The sequence below is a fragment of the Rhinopithecus bieti genome, unplaced genomic scaffold (assembly GCF_001698545.2).
Source record: "Rhinopithecus bieti isolate Rb0 unplaced genomic scaffold, ASM169854v2 scaffold_22522, whole genome shotgun sequence".
Classification (NCBI taxonomy): domain Eukaryota; kingdom Metazoa; phylum Chordata; class Mammalia; order Primates; family Cercopithecidae; genus Rhinopithecus; species Rhinopithecus bieti.
In genome coordinates, this window is record NW_016811454.1 from 1,098,631 (window position 1) to 1,104,489 (window position 5,859).

Consider the following 5,859-nt stretch of genomic DNA (forward strand, 5'->3'; position numbering starts at 1 on the left):
CCATTTTATATAAGAGACTTGAGCATCCTCGAATTCTGGTATCTGCAGTGTTCCTGGAACCAACTCCCCACACATACGACTGTATTGAAAGCACCAACTGGCTTCTTTTGGCTGCCTATGTTAACATACAAGAGGAGCAAAATGAACTAAAAAAGTAATTCTTCAGTTTTTAACCAAAATTAGGAGAAATATACAGAATTTAGAGCTTTCTGGATTCAAAAATAAAACTTTCTCTTTTCTAGCTCCTCCAGACAGCAAAAGATCCTGGAAGAGATGACCTCAGAGCAAAGACCAAATCCAGGACCCTTCTGGCAAAACATGATCCCAAGAGTAATTTTGCATCAGTGAGGTAGCTCATTTGTTGAGACCTTAGGAAGTGTTGAGGATATTCCTCATAGACTCTTTTGTCTACACAGAAAGACTTCTAAGAACCTTAAATGGCATGTCTTATAAACACTCTCACCCACACAATAGAGCTCCTGAGAATATTAAGACATTGTTCCACAGCACCCTGATTTCCAGGCCAAGGTAGGGGGTCTGTCTCAAAAACAACTGTGCATGTGGCTTCTGTCTAATCAAGTGACCCTGTAAGATTTATAGGACACTCGCACAGTTTAAGAAATCTGTACTCATAAGGTATCATCAGCTTGGACTAAAAGATGCAAACATAGTTTAAGATGAAAAGAAGTCTGAGATACGTTCATCGGCTTGCTCCTTTCTGCCCGTGGATGCCACCAAAGAAGCATCATTAAAGTCTCTCTTCTTCCTGCTGTCATGTCTAAGTCAGAGTCTCCTAAAGAGCCCAAACAGCTGAGGAAGCTCTTCATTGGAGGGTTGAGCTTTGAAACAACTGGTGAGAGCCTGAGGAGCCATTTTGAGCAATGGAGAATGCTCAGAGACTGTGTGGTCATGAGAAATCCAAACACCAAGCACGCCAGGGGCTTTGGGTTTGTCATATAAGCCACTGTGGAGGAGGTGGATGCAGCCATGAATGCAAGGCCACACAAGGTGGATGGAAGAGTGTGGAACCAAAGAGAGCTGTCTCAAGAGAAGATTCTCAAAGACCGGGTGCCCACTTACTGTGAAAAAGATATTTGTTGGTGGCATTAAAGAAGACACTGAAGAACATCACCTTAGAGATTATTTTGAACAGATGGAAAAATTGAAGTGATTGAAATCAGGACTGACCAAGGCAGTGGCATAAAAAGGGACTTTGCCTTTGTAACCTTTGACGACGATGACTCTGTGGATAAGATTGTCATTCAGAAATACCTGTACTGTGAATGGCCACAGCTGTGAAGTTAGGAAAGCCCTGTCAAAGGAAGAGATGGCTAGTGCCTCATGCAGCCAAAGAGGTCGAAGTGGTTCTGGAAACTTTGGTGGTGGTCGTGGAGGTGGTTTTGGTGGGAATGACAACTTTGGTCATGGAGGAAACTTCAATGGTTGTGGTGGCTTTGGTGGCAGCCATGGTGGTGGTGGATATGGTGGCAGTGGGGATGGCTATAATGGATTTGGTAATGATGGAAGCAATTTTGGAGGTGGTGGAAGCTACAATGACTTTGGCAATTACAACAATCAGTCTTCAAATTTTGGACCCATGAAGGAAGGATTGGAGGCAGAAGCTCTGGCCCCTGTGGTGGTGAAGACCAATACTTAGCCAAACCATGAAACCAAGGTGGCTATGGCTGTTCCAGTAGCAGCAGTAACTATGGCCGTGGCAGAAGATTTTAATTAGGAAACAAAGCTTAGCAGAAGAGGAGAGCCAGAGAAGTGACAGGGAAGCTACAGGTTACAACAGATTTGTAAACCCAGCCAAGCACAGTGGTGGCATGGCCTAGCTGCTACAAAGAAGACATGGTTTAGACAAATACTCACGTGTATGGGCAAAAAACTCGAGGACTGTATTTGTGACTAATTGTATAACAGGTTATTTTAGTTTCTGTTCTGTGGAAAGTGTAAAGCATTCCAACAAAGGATTTTAATGTAGATTTTTTTTTTTGCACCCATGTGATTGATTGCTAAATGTAATAGTCTGATAATGATGCTGAATAAATGTCTTTAAAAAAAATGAAAAGAAGTCACTGGGCACTAAGTTTATATTGATAGAAAGAAAGCTTGAGGAAGCTACTCAGCTGTAAATATAGGCCATTTCTTATGCAAAAGGAAGATGACTCAGAGGGTGAAAACAAAAGCCTAAGTGGTGGAACCAAGAGCCCCAGAGGACCACTCTAGGGAGTAGAAATGAATTTTGGTCAAAGAATTGGCAACATTTTCTCAACTTAATTTCAGAATTGCTATGAACAAGTGACTGCTCTATGCTTCCTATTTTCCCTTTCATGAATGGGATTTCTATTTCAATTTTTCATCACTGCCTAGCCATTGTATTTGTGTGTTGGGTGGGAAGCAGATTCTTTGTCTTTTTACTTCATCAACCTTCAGGTTCACGGTAGCTGAACCCAAGAACCTTAGAAACCTTAAGCCGAACCCAAGAAACCTTAAGCTTGCCTAGATATGATTGAGGTGACATGATCCTGGATTTAAAGCTCAAACCTAGTGCCACGATATGAGTAGACTTTAATGGCCTTGGAAGGGAGAAAAATGTATTTTGCACTGAGGAAGGACATACATCATTGAGAAACAGAGGGTGGACTGTGGTGGCTAGTCTCTAAGGATGGCCATCCATTGTACCACGGCACTCGGTATTCATATCCTTGCATAAAGCCCTCCCACATTGAATCTGGGCTGGCCTGTGACTTGAGTTAACCAGTAGAATAAAGCAGAAGTGATGCTACACTATTTCTAAGCCTAGTCTTTAAAAGGATGTACTGATTTTGTTTCCCGCATCTTGGAATGCTGGCTTTGAGAAACCCTGAGCTGCCGTGTAAGAAGTTCTGCGACAGAGGCCATATCTGCGGAGTGGCCATAAGAACAGAAGAGGTTGTGAGTCTGCTTAGAGAATAAACAGGCACAGTGATCCCAGTAAAGCCCAGATGACTCTAACCACAGTCACCAACTGACAGCGACCACATGAGAGACTCCAAGTGAAACAAGCAGAACTGCCCACCTACGTCAACCCATGAAACTATGACAGATAATAAAATGATGCTTATTTTAAGTCACTAGGTATTAGAGAGACTTGTTAACAGCAAAGATGATCAAAACATACTTATTTACATGACTCCTGAGGACTCCATGGCAATGAGTTTGAACCTATCCACAACCAAGGCTCAGAAATAAATAGGCATGTCCAGTGGGCTTGGGAAGAGGGCCACCATAAGCCAGACTCCAGAGAGGAGTGTGCCACAGTGAGCCAGGCCTGAGGATAAGTGTTGAATAGATGGAAACATTTGTTCTGAGTTCAAATGAGGCTCAACTTAAGCCACACTCATCCATCCACCTGGTTCCCTATATACTATGGGGCTAAAAAGCAAGATTATCAGAAAAAAAAAGTTAAAAAAAACCTTATCATTATGAGCCTAAGCAATTCTGCCAGAAAGATAACTTTTTTCTCTTCCACCTCACTCTCATCCCTTGTCCCAATCCCTACTGAAGAGTGGAGCCAAAAAAATTGTAACCAACAAACCAGAGAAAGGAGTGAACACCAAAGGTGGGAAACAGGTTAGTTCCCCTGGGCACACACTCCAAGTACAGTAATAGAGAGTTAGGCACCATCAATGTGGACAATGTGGACAATCATTATTAATAATTAATGAGGGACAATGAGGGAAGCTGCCGAAACAGAAGGCTGGCAGACATAGGCTGTTGACATAAACTATATGAGAAACCAACTCCCATTTTTGTAGATTCACAGAGAGAAGAAAGATTGAGGTAAGGTGAGTGAGGCTATTAATTAACATGCATATAGGGAAAAACAGTTGAAGTCATCACATCCAGGAGCCAGAAGCTTGTTGGAGACATTTGGGTTACATATGTGAATCCTTTTTTGGACTTATCACAGTGAGCAAATACCATATTCTTAATCATCTTTCTATCTGTAGTTCCCAGGACCATGCCTAGTACAGAAGAGGTCTCAATCAGTATTGGCTTAGAAGTATTATGGTAACCAGAAATAAATTAAAAAGTGGCTGAGTGTGGTCCCAGCATTTTGGGAGGCTGAGGCAGGCAGATCATTTGAGGTCAGGAGTTTGAGACCAGCCTGGCAAACATGGCAAAACCCCAACTCTACTAAAAAATACAAAAAATAAAAATAAAAAATTAGCCAGGCATTGTGGTGCAGGTCTGTAATCCCAGCTTGGCAGGCTGAGGCAGGAGAATTGCTTGAACCCAGGAAGCAGAGATTGTGGTGAGCCAAGATGGTGCCACTGCACTCCAGCCTGGGCAACAGAGTGAGAGTCCATTTCAAAAAAAAAAAAAGAGAGAGAGAGCCGTTCCAAGATGGCCGAATAGGAACAGCTCCAGTCTGTAGCTCCCAGTGTGATGGATCCAGAAGATGGGTGATTTCTGCATTTCCAACTGAGGTACCTGGTTCATCTCACTGGGTCTGGTTGGAGCGTGGGTGCAGCCCACAGAGGGTGAGCCAAAGTAGGGCAGGATGTCGCCTCACCTGGGAAGTGCAAGGGGTCAGGGGATTTCCCTTTCCTAGCCAAGGGAAGTCATGACAGACTGTACCTGGAAAAACAGGACACTCCCACTCAAGTGCTGCGCTTTTCCAACCATCTTAGAAAACAGCACACCAGGAGATTATATCCCATGCCTGGTTCAGCGGGTCCCACGCCCACGGAGCCTTGCTCACTGTTAGCACAGCAGTCTGAGATCGACCTGCGAGGCAGCAGCCCGGGACGGGGAGGGGCATCGCCATTGCTGAGGCTTGAGTAGGTAAACAAAATGGCTGGGAAGCTCGAACTGGGCAGAGCCCACCACAGAGCAGCAAGGCTTGCTGCCTCTATAGGCTCCACCTCTGGGGGCAGGGCATAGCTGAACAAAAGGCAGCAGAAACTTCTGCAGACTCAAACGTCTCTGTCTGACAGCTCTGAAGAGAGCAGTGGTTCTCCCAGCACAGTGTTTGAGCTCTGAGAACGGACAGACCGCCTCCTCCTCAAGTGGGTCCCTGATCCCCATGTAGCCTAACTGGGAGACACCTCCCAGTAGGGGTCGACTGACACCTCATACATGTGGGTGCCCCTCTGTGACAAAGCTTCCAGAGGAAGGATCAGGCAGCAATATTTTCTGTTCTGCAATATTTGCTGTTCTACAGCCTCCACTGGTGATATCCAGGCAAACAGGGTCTGGAGTGAACCTCCAGCAAACTCCAACAGACCTGCAGCTGAGGGACCTGACTGTTAGAAGGAAAAATAACAAACAGAAAGGAATAGCATCAACATCAACAGAAGGGACATTCACACCAAAATCCCATCTATAGGTCACCAACATCAAAGACCAAAGGTAGATAAAACCACAAAGATGGGGAGAAACCAGAGCAGAAAAGCTGAAAATTCAAAAAATCAGAGCACCTCTTCTCCTCCATAGCATCGTAGCTCCTTGCCAGCAACAGAACAAAGCTGGACAGAGAATGACTTTGACGAGTTGACAGAAGTAGGCTTCAGAAGGTCGGTAATAACAAACTTCTCTGAGCTAATGGAGGAAGTTTGAACCCATCACAAGGAAGCTAAAAACGTTGAAAAAAGATTAGATGGGCTGGGCGCGGTGGCTCAAGCCTGTAATCCCAGCACTTTGGGAGGCCGAGACGGGCGGATCACAAGGTCAGGAGATCGAGACCACCCTGGCTAATACGGTGAAACCCCGTCTCTACTAAAGAATACAAAAAACTAGCCGGGTGACGAGGTGGCCGCCTGTAGTCCCAGCTACTTGGGAGGCTGAGGCAGGAGAATGGCGTGAACC

General features: G+C 44.9%; 1 pseudogene; it reads left to right on the forward strand.

The window, feature by feature from the left end:
* The first annotated feature begins 774 nt into the window (after positions 1-774).
* LOC108543431 (heterogeneous nuclear ribonucleoprotein A1-like) lies at positions 775-1,823 on the forward strand (annotated as a pseudogene).
* The last annotated feature ends 4,036 nt before the right edge of the window (positions 1,824-5,859 follow it).